The following is a 13974-nucleotide window of genomic DNA, read 5'->3' on the forward strand; positions in this document are numbered from 1 at the left end:
TGCTTGAGCCAATAAACTTTGTTACAACTATCAAGATCCATAACTTCTTTCAAGCCTTCCTTGTAATTTACTAGTTCTGTGGTCGTCCACAGTCTAACCCACAGCAATAACGGTCTTAATATTGCATGTTGATCTGTTCGTTTCAGGTTTAGATCCAATAAAAGTGGTGTTAGTGGGGTATTTGTAGATATTTTTAACAACCCCCTAAGGAACTTGTTCTCGAGACATTCAAATGTATTTCTACATGCAGGACCCCATAATTTCGCCCCGTATAGTACCGCTGATTGTACTTTGTACCTAAATATCTCTAGGGCAGGGGTCACAGCCTTATTCGCGCATTCTTTATGTCTTTTGAGGATTGGTAGACAATTTTGTTTAAAAATAATCTTATTCTTTTCTAATTGCGGCCTCCATGCTAAAGAAGAGTCCATAGAGACACCCAAATATATAAAATTCTGCACATAATCAAGCTTCTGGCCGTTTAACATTAGATTTTTCTTAAAATTCCTGTGAGGACTCAGTGCCATATATTTCGTTTTTTTAGTATTGATTTCTAGGCCCTTCGAGGAGCAATATGACTGAAATCTATTTAATAAATTTTGAAGGCCCCGTGGTGTTTGGGAAATGAGGATGGTGTCATCTGCAAATAAAAGTGAAGAGACCCGTTCGCCCCCTAATCTTGGTGCATCGTTATCACTACACTCCATGTATGATGGTATGTCGTTCACAAACAGGGAGAATAGGGTTGGCGCCAGTACACACCCCTGGCGTACTCCTCTTTTTATAGGGATAGCTTTTGTAAGTTCCCCAGTAGGACCCCACCTAACCTTTGCAAAGTTGTCCTTGTGTAATCCAATAACCAATTTTAGTAGGCCTAACGGGAGCCCCTGAGATTTCAGTGATGCCCACAGAAGTTCTCTCGGTATGAGGTCAAATGCAGCTCGTAAATCTACGAATGCCACATATAAATGGCCTTTGCGAAGAGTAACATATTTCCAATACAAGCAACAGAGCCTTAGAACTTGGTCAGTGGTTCCCGTTTTTGCTCTGAAACCTGCTTGATATTTTGTTAAAATTTGCTCTTCTTCCAACCAGGAATTTATACGGTTTAAAATATGCCTAGCATAGATTTTTTGAGTAATATCTAAAAGACTTATTGGGCGATAGTTAGCAGGATTGCTTCTATCTCCCTTTTTAAAAATGGTAATAATTTCCGCCCCGTTCCATGTGTCCGGAATTGGCTCCCCAGCAGCAACAGTATTACACAAATAATTAAGATAAGGAACCCAGACGTCAAGTTCATGCTTGAACAGGTCACCTGGTACTTTGTCCAGCCCCGGGGCTTTCCCAGATTTGACAGAATTAATAGCTAATTCTGTTTCCTCTAGGTCAAAAACTATATGTAACAAATCAGCCTCATCAAATAACAGAGGATGATCTTCCTGTACTATACCTACAGCCCCCTGGTCGGCGTACAGATTCGTAAAATGATCTATCCAGGTTGCTTCATCAAGGAAGACCTCTCTTGAGCCCTTCTCCCTTTGATTACCCTTAGCCACTGTTTCCCAAAATAGCTTTTGGTCCTTCATTTTAGCTGCCATCAGCATACATGACCACAGTTCCTCGTCCCATGTACACTTTGCATTGGTCAACACCTTATTATATAGTTTTCTATTTTCTTTAATTGCCAAGGAATTTTTGGTTTTTACCGACTCTATCAGGGCTGTTTTTGCTTTTCTGCATTCCTTATTAAACCAAGGTTTGCCTATAGGCTGCAATTTTACAGCACCCGATCCTTTGTTTGGTCTTTTGGTCATAAATTCTAATAGTTCTTTAAAGAACTCCTTATGCAATTTAAGAAATTGTCCAGATTCACTATCAGAGGAATTGTAGGTATCGAATACTTTAGTGAAACAATTATAAATGTTTGCCACTAAGTCTTCTTGTCCCAAGATGTAAGCCCATTTAACTGACCTACGATTGTTACTTAATATAACGTTATCTGGGACCGGTTGGTGTCCTACCTCTTCGGCTTCTGGTTCCATTATTAAGCTCTTTAAAAAACTAACTTCCAAGGAATGATGGTCACTATCAAATCTATCTTTGACCATCAGATCTTTTATATGTGGCCATAGGTCCATGGAAACGATAACATAGTCAATTATACTTTGGCAATGACGTCTCGTGAAGGTCGGTGCCTTGGGGCTGTCAGAGGGAAAACGCCCATTGCATGCCCTCAATCCATGGCTTACCAGTTCCCTTGTAATTTGAAAAGCTAAAGTGGTTCCTATAACTGACCCATTACTGTTTAAGGATGGTATTCCATTAGCATTGTCTTCATCCTCATATAAATTGTTCATTCCAACAATGGGTTCAAAGTTGCAGTTCATGTCCCCGCATATGATCATACTTGCTTCTGTGTCCAATGTATCCAGTACTGATTCTAATTTACCAATACATGGTGACTCCTTGTGTGATGGACATGGTCTATTATATACATTAAAGAGATATATCGTCCGATTATCATCGGTAGCCATTTTCAAGCCAAGTATGTCTAGAGAATCAATTCTTAATTGCTGTATGACTAAATTGATCGACACACTAACCCAAATTATTAGCCCTCCTGATGGACGGCCTCTTGCTGATGGGACTGCCTCCAGCTGGTAGGTTCTATATCCAACCCTGTACATGGATGTCGTAGCCCAAGTTTCTTGTAGGGCACAAATTTCAAAGGTGTTCATGTAAAGGTTCCACTCAGGGTCACTTATTTTTGAACCCACTCCTGCAACATTCCATGACACAATCTTGGCCATAGAGGGACCTTGGTTTGAGCTACGATTAATACCTAGTAAGGAATTTCTTGGTGTCCTCGATTTTCCTAAGTTATTACTATCATAATCGTTTGCCTCATGATGATTTATTGGTTCCACTTTGGGTGTTTGTTCTTGGATTACCATAGTTTTTTTTTTAGATGTGGTATATCCCCTCTGTATACCAGTTGATAATAATTGGGGCGAGTGATTTCGAAAGTCAGATGTCCCAAGGAAACTTATCGGGGACACAGGTAATGTAGCGGGAGGGACTAATTGACAGGGTTGAGATTTATGTCCTTCCCCATTTACTGGGAGTCAGTCAACAGTCTCTAGTCCGCTAAACCTGTTGAAATAGGGGATTAAGGGTTGTACAAACTGTGGACCCGTCCATTCTCCATAATAATGAGAGTTGACGTGTTGGGGTCTCCTGGCCCTTCGTTGAATTGTGGTCCAGCCATCCTCCCCCTCCCTTTCTCTCCCCTTGGGATTTCGATCTCCAAGTAACTCATACCCGTTTTCACCTCTATTTTGTTTTGTATCCCTTAACCAACTCCATGCATTATCTTCGTGTTTCATTGGCGGATAAAAATAGACCAGGGGTCTTGCTACAATCAATGAACCGTTATTTTTTGGGACTCCCAAGCAGATGTGTCCTACTGATCGAGGGTCTTCAAATGATACAATCACACAGTCCCCTTGTATTTTTTTCCTATTGTTTCCTACCCAAGGGACCCTCTCTACCATTAGGATATTGCTTCTTACTGTTGGTGGTAATGGATGGTTAATATTCAACCAATGTGTGGCTTTGTTTTTAAGCGCCTCATATGGTTCTAGGACTAACGGTTCTAGTTCCGGAACCCCAGTTAAAATAACTACATAATCGCATGCTTCAGGGGGTAGATTAACATTCCTGCGCTTTTCTATATGAGTGCTGTTATCAGTGTGTCTAGATGTGCTACAAGGAGCCGTTTTTTCAGCTGTTATTCCACGTGACGTAATGGACTTTGCATTTTTCTCCCCTACATCAGTAATGATAGAATTGATGTTAGGGCCCTTAGGGACTGGATTCATTTCTTCTACTACATCATTGACCTGTTTTTGTGATATCTGAACATTACTAATGGGGGCTGGTATCTGCGTTATCTTGATTTTCTTACTGGCATGGTCATCTTTTACCTCTTTCCTCAGTTCAATAAGTTGTTTTTCTATCCCATCTAATTTTTCTTCTATAGGAATAAGCAATTCCTTAAATATTTTGGTCAGGGTAAATGTAAGGGAGTCTTCGTTCCCTATGTTTAAACCTGTACTATCCGCTGATAAATTGACAGAAAGAATATCAGCCAGGGATTTATCCAAAAAACTGTCATCTACAATATTCATAGGTAATGTCTTAAGGACAACCCCTCCTTCCCCTATATCTTGACCCTGTATTTCCCTTATCGTGCTTGCATTGGATCTATTATTTCTTTTGTTCTTTGCAGCCTTGGTAGTTTTAGTGGCGGGATACTTTTTATAGGATCGCTTAGTTGTGCTTTTTTTAGGGATTGCTCCCTCCTTTATCCCCTTTCTTGGGATATTATTGTCATTTGTCTGATCGTCTGGTTGGGGGGCTACCAGGGTGTTTTCTATGATTGTCAACCCCTGTGAATCTGTAATGCTACAGTCTTCAATATCAGTGTTTACACTGGAAATACCGTGGACTTCTGCATTAATGTGTAGTATATTAGGATTGGTTGGGGTATTCTCGGGGGTTCGTGTTGGAGTTCGAACTGTGGCAATATGACCCATGGAAGACCTTTTAGCTAAGGCAAGATCTTGGGAAACCCTCCTTTCCATAAGAACAATACCCTGATCTATTAATGTGTTGGTGCGTACTATGAAGTCATCTAAGGTTCCAGTAAGTTTGGAACTACCTGTCACAGTTTTGCTGCTTCTAGTTCCACGTGACATCTTGTCAATATGATCGGGATAATTAAACGCAAAGAAATTATAACGAACGTTTAGGTATATATAACCAATTGCTATACTAATACTTATATTAGGCAGTAAATTCCATTTATATCAATGAATTGGGAACACCAATGACTATTATGTCAAGCCTGCCCACATCGACATGTCACAATGTCAAATAGCTGTCCATATAATGATGAATAATACCGCTAATATGCTTACGATGTCCGATGCTTACACAACGTAACGGGCAGCGTCTCTGGCCCAGTCCAGTCTCCTCGGGCCTCTGAGGGCCTAAGAGGGCCCGCCCTTTGCCCGGGCTTAGCCCGGCTACGCCCGCGCGCGGTCCCGCGATGCGGGGGGCAGAGTTATTTTTAAAGCGCCTACGGGCGCGAAATGCAGGGTGTCCGCCTCCGGAAGTTGTTGCAAGGGAGCCTGGTCACCGTAGTCCAGCGAAGCCTCCACACAGCGGTCGCCGGTAATCCCACAGCGACAGCGGGAGGGGAAGGACTGCAATTCAGGACTCGCCAGCCCCCTGGAAAGCGCCACAGGTAGGGATAATATCACCGGCTCGTTGTCGTTGGTTTCGGATCTCCAAGGTTGCTTCCTCGAACATAAGCTGGCTAGGCTGCAGAGCACTCTGTTGTCGGTCCACAAACGCCGAACCAGAACCAGGAAGGGGAATCCAAACACACAAATCTTCAACCGTAATAGCCAAAGGCTGACAGATATTTCATCCAAACAAACACAAGCGTGTTGAAGAACAGGAGCTGATCCGAAGTGAAGGTATTCAAAAGCCGGTCCGTGAGGAAAATCTCCGGAAAAAGCATGTAAACTTTATCCCAGCGCAGGAGTGCCGACTGTAACGTGAATCACGTAACCCATAACCACCAAGGAACTTCCTGTTTAAACCAAAGGGACGATGGGGCGAATCAAGAGGTAAAAGGAACGTGGCACGACCTCGGCGGAGCCTCAAAATACCACAAAAAAATAGCTCAGCGTCGGTTCATACTTTGTTTCTAGTTTCCTTGGAAGATGGGAGGCAGCGACGTGTGAGAGCAACCTCGCTCTCTGCAGGAGTGAAGAAAAAGAGCCGGTTTGTGGCCGACGACGGGTCTGGTTCTGGGAGAGGATACTACCCAAGAGAAACCAATTAAATAATGATCAGACCAAGGGACCGGAAGTGGGACTTTAATGGAGAGAGGGAAGTTGGAAAAAATAGGATCGAGAGTGTGACCCCCCAGGTGAGTCGGCTGATCGACCCATTGTGAGAGAAGTGCAGACTGGCAGATATCCAGGAGCTCACATGTGTCCCTTGAATTCTTCAGGTCGAGATGGATATTGAGGTCGCCTAAAAGCAGATAGTGAGAGAACTGCAAGGCTCTCGAAGAGATCGCCTCCACACAGGCCTGAAGGAAGGTGTGAGCCGCTCCCGGCGGGCGATAGATCAGCGATCCGCCCAGAGAAAAATGGGCAGAGCAGCAAATAGTGAAATTCAAGACTTCATAGCCGCCCCACGTGCTAAGAGAACACTTGGCCAGCTCCCACCTCTCTTTAAAGATAACAGCCAGCCCCCCACCTCTCCCTGTTATCCGGTCTAACCTGCTGATTTTATACCCCGCAGGGATAGCCATGGAGACAATCGGATCAGAGGAGTTGTCGAGCCATGTCTCCGTTACGAAGAGAAAGTCCAGAGAATTGTTGTCAAGGAGCTCGAACACCTCCGTGTGATGCTTTTTCAAAGAGCGTACGTTCAGCAACGCCGCCGAAAAAACAGAGGCACTGGCTGTTTTAAAGGCATCAGTAGCACCCAACTCCAGCCGAAAACCACAAGCCCCACAGACGAAGTCACGGAACCCGTGGAGGTTGGGAGAGGTCAGGGAGTTACAGCACGAACCACGGAGCTGTTTGAGACACTCACTAGAGTAAGACGGGCGGCGAGAGACCCTGACCCCAAATCGGGCAGCATGACTGGCACCGGCCCCAGACGTGCCGCTGACGGGCGCAGACGGGCTTGCCTTAGGCGCGCCTTTGGCGCGCCAGCGACGCGCCCGCTGCGCTCATCTGCTGCGCGAACACGCAGCGTGCATTGATATAATGCCGGTGGGCTGGAGACTAGAGCGCCTACAAAACAAAATGGCGCCTAGCTCTGTGCCGCCGGAAGTGAGGGAGTGCTCTCACTGCGCAATGAAGGAAGTAAAAAACAAATTTCCCCAATTTAATTTCGTTAAGGAGTGTGCAAAAAACGCTATTAAAATGAATTGCAATCTAACGTACATCATAATTCTATAAATCGCGACAGAACCAGCAAAAACACAAGCAAAGTTGCAGGTAAGGTAAAAGTCAGCCCTGTGGGACAGCTCACCTCCGGACTTTGGTCATCGTCGACGTCTTCTGGCCCCCGTGGCTGCAGAGTCAAGCATCCAATCTTCTCACCTGAAGCACCCGACATCGGTGGGCATTCGTCTACCGAGCCCCTGGTCACCCTGAAGTGACCCAGACTGTGTCCCCTCTGCTTTCAGGTTCTCCTCAACTTGGATCCAGGCCTGGATTCCACCGGACACTTTTCATCTTCCCAGCAGCAGCACTTCTTCGCATCACTCCATTGAAAACGACGAGGGGTTTCGACACCACTAGACCGCTATGCACCAGCCTCCTCTGGGATAGGTAACATGGGTACCTTGGTACTCGCAAGGGTACTGGCCTTAGAATCTTCTATGTTCCAAAGGGGGTGCTTGAAGTCCTCTCCGAAGTGTCCTTAAACTGTAATTTTCCAACTGCGACTTTCCTATAGAGTTGTACGGAGCTCGCGTCTGTGTTCTCACACTGCACCCATCCTCCATGGGTCCCCTGTGTCACTACTTTGGGTGTTTCCTTGGGGTCCCAGCAATTCTACGAGCTCTAGGCACTGTGTCTAGTGAAGTCGTGATTGTTATACCATTATTTTAGTATATGGTTCGGTCTACCCCTGGAGCCCGCTGTGTATTGTGCTATTTACTGTCGTTCTAGTGATTCACTATGGTGTATCTTGTGCTCTAATCTCATAAAGAGGTTAGTAGAGTGTGTTTAGGAATAAATACATATATTTTATATATCTCTTGTGTGGTTCTCCTTTCATTTGGTCATTCAGGAGGTTCTGATCTGGTATAACAAGCTGCTTTACATTCCTTCCAGACTTAGCCTGAAGGCTGCTCCCTACAGCTACCACTAGGAGAGGTTTCTATAAAGGTTATCTTTAAGCTAATCATCAATAAGGGTTGTTTGGACTGGTGCAAGGTGCCCACTTTAATTAGTGGACAGTATATACCAGGCCAACTTCTCACATTGGTGTGCAGCGTTTGGGATTCAAGCTTGCTATTGTTTTACCAGATAAATCTCATTGAGTGGTTAACTGAAAACCACTAAAGGTATTAGGTGCATATAATAATATCAAGACTAGAATAAGTAAGTTCTACTGAACTTGGAGTTGGGCATCTAAGGGTCTAGCACACCCTTTCTCCAGCTCAAGAGAGTTTAGTTCCCGCTAGGTTAGGTAGGTGCCTACACCACATAACACTAGTATGTCCTCTAAAGGAGAAGCCAGTGGCTCTCTGCCAACTAGGTATGACCAGCTCTCATTCCAAGAATTGAGAATATGTGTGCATCAAGGAAGCTGAGGACAGGGAGAGGACCCAGTACTCAACGCCTCATAGAATTGTTAATTCTAGATGACCTCAGAAAGACTCCAAGGTCTGATGAGGTAGGTAGAGAGGCTGGGGCCGTGGATGAGGATAGAGCAGGAAGTGAACACTTCTTTGATCTGGACTCAAATGCTGGCCAGGAGGATCAAGATGATTCTAACCTGGGAAATCCAACTTTGCCTTTAGGTAGAGGAGAAGGCCCCAGTGGCCCTCTCTCCCCCCTCCTCCCCCAGGAAGGGTACAAAGTTTTCCTTGAAGATCAAGATCTGCCTCTGTGGAATCTACTCATTCAGGCACTTCTGTAGGGACTTCTGCTTCTCATAAAAGGGACACCTCTTATGAGAATAAGTGTCAATTACTTGAGTATGAGAGAACCAAACTCAGACTCAAGAGGGAAGAATTGGCCTTGGACAGGGAATCCCTAGCGCTCCAGAGAGCTTCCAGAAGGTTGGGACTAGAGTCCCATGGTAGCAACAGTGTCCCTAGAACTAGAGTTTATAATCCTGATCATAGGAACCTGAACAAGACAGTCCCTCCCTATCAGAGTGGGGATGACATCCACAAATGGATAACTGCACTAGAGAGGGTCTGTAAAGTGCATAGGGTCCCTCAAGAGCAGTGGGCAGCTATCTTGTGGCTATCCTTTGCAGAAAAAGGTAGAGATAAGCTCCTCACTGTAAGAGAAGAGGATGCTGATAAATACACAGTCTTGAAGAGTACTCTCATTGATGGGTTTGGCTAAACCACTGAGCAATACAGGATTAAGTTCAGAGACACCCAGAAGGCACTAACTCAGGACTGGGTTGACTTTGTAGATTGCGCTACTAAGGCTCTGGAAGGCTGGTTACTTGGCAGTAAAGTGTGTGATTTTAAAGTATTGTTCAATTTAATTATGAGGGAGCAGATCCTTAATTGTCAAAATCAGTTGTTGCATCAGTACCTGGTAGACTCTGATCTGACCTCTCCCCAAGAATTGGGAAAGAAGGCAGACAAATGGGTCAGAACCAGGGTGAAGCAGAAAGCTCAGAACCAAGGTGGTGACTCTAAGAAGCCTGATTCTAAAACCTCAGATAAGGGTGGGGAGAAGGGTAAAGACCAGAAGTCTTCACAAGGGCCCCAAAAGTCTTCATCTGGGGGGGAGTAAATAACAAGGGTAAAGGCAAAAAGAAACCTTGGTGCCATATCTGTGAACAGAAGACCCATTGGACAAATGATTGTTCAAAATCCAAGGAATCCACTCCAGCCACCACTGCCCCTGAGACAACTGTTCCCCCTAGTGCAGCTCAAAATGGTGGCACACAGAATAAGGATGTAGTAGGGTTGAACCTGAGATCTGAGATGGATTCTGGCCTAGCAAGAGTTCCAACTCAGGCTCTGTTAGTCTGTGATGAAGGCATGGATATTGCCTCCTTATTTGTCAGTCCCAGTAATCTGGACAAAGACAGACAGCAGCCTTTGATCAATGTTAAGAAGGTCATGGCATTCAGGGACACAGGTGCAAGTGTCACAATGGTGACAAAAGATCTTGTGGCCCCTGAATAAGTCATACTTGGTGAGATGTACCAAGTGACCAATGCAAGCAATGTCAGGACAGACCATTCCTTGGCAGTTGTGAATTTCACCTGGGGAGGGGTAACTGGCCCTAAGAAGGTTGTGGGAAGTGCAGACCTCCCTGTTGAATGCAGTGATTTGGAAACTTCAGCTTGGGCTGAGGTGGAACTCAGGACACATGCAGAAATGTTGGGCATCCCTGCAGATGTGTTTGCCATGACTAGGTCAGAGGCAAAAATGCCTTCCACTGAACAGGCCCTGGATCCTGGAATAATGGACCAGGTGCCTTCCAAGAGAAGGAGCAGTAGGGGTAAGGCAGTGTCTTCCCCCCTCCCTCAGAGTGCAGATCAGTCTCTACCAGTCTGCTACCAGGAGGTTGGTTGTACCTCTGAAGTTTAGGGGCTTCCTATTGACACTGGCACATGATATCCCATTAGCAGGTCACTTAGGCCAAAACAAAACTTGGGACAGGCTTGTCCCTCACTTTCATTGGCCACATATGTCAGAGGACACAAGGGAGTTTTGTCGCTCATGTATCACTTGCCAAGCCAGTGGCAAGGCAGGTGGTACTACAAGGCCCCCCTGATACCACTATCTGTGGTGGGGGGTCCTTTTCAGAGGATTGAGATTGACATTGTTGGTCCTATGGATCCTCAAACTGCATCTGGGCACAGATTCATTCTAGTGGTGGTGGACCATGCCACTAGGTATCCAGAAGCAATTCTACTTAGGACTACCACAGCTCCTGTTGTGGCTAGAGCACTTCAGGGAATATTTTCCAGAGTGGGTTTTCCTGAGGAGGTAGTATCAGACAGAGATGCAAACTTTATGTCTGGTTACTTGACTGCTATGTGGAAGGAGTGTGGAGTAAATTACAAATTTACCACCCCTTATCACTCACGATGCAATGGGTTAGTTGAGAGATTCAATAAAACCCTCAAGGGCATGATTAAAGGTCTCCCTGAAAAGCTCAGGCGTACATGGGACATACTTTTGCCCTGCCTTCTCTTTACCTACAGAGAGGTTCCTCAGAAGGGGGTTGGCTACAGCCCTTTTGAACTTCTGTTTGGATATCCAGTTAGGGGTCTTTTATGTATAGTGAAGAAGGGATGGGAGTTACCTCTCAAACCCCCTAAAAAGGATATTGTGGACTATGTACTTGGTCTCCGCTCCCGGATGGCTGAGTACATGAAGAAGGCATCCTTGAGGCTAGCCAGGAATTGCAAAAGGCCTGGCATGACCATAAGGATATGTTGACTGTTTATCAGCCAGGACAGAAAGTATGGGTGTTGGATCCTGTGGCCTCAGCAGCCCTCCAAGACAAGTGGAGTGGCCCTCATATAATCATTGAGCAGAAGGGAGAGGTTACCTACCTGGTGGACCTTGCAACTCCCAGGACCCCCACATAGGGTGCTCCATGTGAACAGGCTCAACCCATATGTTGACAGGACAGACATGGGCTTGCGCATGGCTACTGATGAGGGACATGAAGAAGAGAGTGATCCACTCCCTGACTTGCTCTCACAGAACTCTGTGATGGTTCAGCAGATGGGGAAGCCTTGGCAGGCAGCCTTACTGATCAGCAGCAAACTGATTGCAGGAGAGTCCTGAATCTGTTCAGACATATGTTCTTACTGACTCCAAGTCAGACTACCTGGTGCACTCATGAAGTGGACACAGGTGACAGTCTGCCTGTTCAAAATAAGATGTACAGGGAACCTGACCATGTCAGGGACTGCATCAGGACTGAAGTCCAGAAAATGTTGGACCTGGGAGTAATTGAGCCTTCAGATAGCCCTTGGGCTAGTCCAGTAGTCTTGGCACCAAAACCTCACAGCCAGAATGGTAAGAGAGAAATGAGGTTCTGTGTTGACTACATGGATCTCAATGCAGTCACTAGGACTGATGCCCATCCAATACCCAGGGCAGATGAACTTATAGATACTTTGGCCTCAGCCAAGTTTCTGAGTTTGACCTGACAGCTGGCTACTGGCAAACCAGATTAGCTGAGGATGCAAATCCAAAAACAGCATTCTCAACCCCTAGTGGGCACTAGCAATTTGTGGTGATACCCTTTGGCTTGAAGAATGCAACTGCCACTTTTTAAAGGTTGGTGAACAAAGTTCTTACAGGCCTGGAAGCCTACAGTGCAGCTTTTCTAGATGATATTGCTGTCTTTAGCTCCACCTGGGAGGATCACCTGGTCCACCTGAGAAATGTTTTGGAGGCCCTGCAGAAAGCAGGCCTCACTATCAAGGCCTCCAAGTGCCAGATAGGGCAGAGTCAGGTTGTATACCTAGGCCACCTTGTGGGTGGAGGTCAGTTTCAACCATTGCAGGGCAAAATCCAGACCATCATGGACTGGGTTGCTCCAACTACCCAGACTCTGATCAGAGCTTTCTTGGGCCTGACTGGGTACTAATAGGAGGATTGTCAAAGGTTGTGGATCCATAGTGACCCCTTTGAATGACTTAACTTCCAAAAGAATGCTGAAGAAAGTTCAGTGGACAGTTAGCTGTCAAAAGGCATTTGATGACCTGAAGCAGGCCTTGTGCACTGCTCCCATTCTGCAAAGTCTTTACTATTCCAAACAATTCATTGTTCAAACTGATGCATCTGAGTTGGAGGTAGGGGCTGTGTTATCACAACTGAATGAAGAGGGCCAGGATCAGCCAGTAGCTTTTATTAGCAGAAGGCTGACCCCCAGAGCGAAACGTTGGTTAGCTATTGAGAGGGAAGCCTTTGCTGTGGTTTGGGCCTTGAAGAAGCTGAGGCCATACTTGTTTGGCACTCACTTCATTGTTCAGACAGACCATAAGCCCCTCTTATGGCTAAAACAGATGAAGGGTGAAAACCCCAAACTTTTGAGGTGGTCCATTTCCCTACAGGGGATGGACTATACAGTGGAACATTGACCTGGGAGTAACCATGCCAATGCAGATGGACTCTCAAGATATTTCCACTTAGTACATGAAGACTCAACTGGTCAAGGTTAGTTTAATGTCACTACGTTTGGAAGGGGTTGTGTAGGAGATTAGGATCTGCTTCTTATGGTTACCCCCTCCTTTCGCTGACGTATCACTGTTTTCGACAAAGACTGACTGGGATCTTGCTGTCCAGGACCCCAATCTAGCTGCTTTCTCCTCTAAAATGATTGCATGTACTGTCGGTACACTCCAGATTGGATACTGGGGTACCCTTATCAGTCCCTAGTATATGGTACACCCTGTACCCAGGGCACAGGTACCCCAGAGGCCTCCCAGGGGCTGCAGCACATATTGTGCCACCCCTGAGAGACCATTCAAACTGACACCACAGGTCTGCTACTGCAGCCTGTGTAAGGTGGTGCATGCACCCCTTACTTAGATATAGATTCACTGTATCTATTCTAAATCACTACACATATAAACCTATCAGTTACCCCTATCGCAGGCCTTATCAATCCTGAAGGCAGGGTGCTGGGTTTTATGAGAGAGGGTGCCCCTGCATGAGCAGAGCCCCTCTGCAGCCTTCGGAACCTATTTTCCGGGGTTGTCTGTGATGCAGCCAACCATATATATTTAAGTGCATTATAACCTTGCGGTAAATGCTAACTTTAAAAGGGTAAAACAAGCAGCTTTCCATTCCTTCGAGACTTAGCCTGAAGGCAGCTCTCCACAGCTGCTCTCCACAGCTACCCCTAGGATAGCTTTCTATAAAGGTTGTCTTTAACCTAATCATCAAAAAGGGTTGTTTGGACTGGTGCAAGGTGCCCACTTTAATTAGTGGACAGCATATACCAGGCCAACTTCTCACAGGGAGGTCCTAGCACCTCATCTAACTCAGGATGTCTTAGCACTTCAAGAACTAATGGAGGTACCCGCGCCTTGAACTCCCTGGGTGTCCTTAGCGGCACGACCTATCATGGTGTCCTTAACGGCACAAAAAATCTGGGTGTCTCTAGCGGTACAAAACATCTTGCTGCTCAAAATGAAACGGGA

This window comes from Triturus cristatus, chromosome 2_2, assembly GCF_964204655.1.
Source record: "Triturus cristatus chromosome 2_2, aTriCri1.1, whole genome shotgun sequence".
Taxonomy (NCBI): domain Eukaryota; kingdom Metazoa; phylum Chordata; class Amphibia; order Caudata; family Salamandridae; genus Triturus; species Triturus cristatus.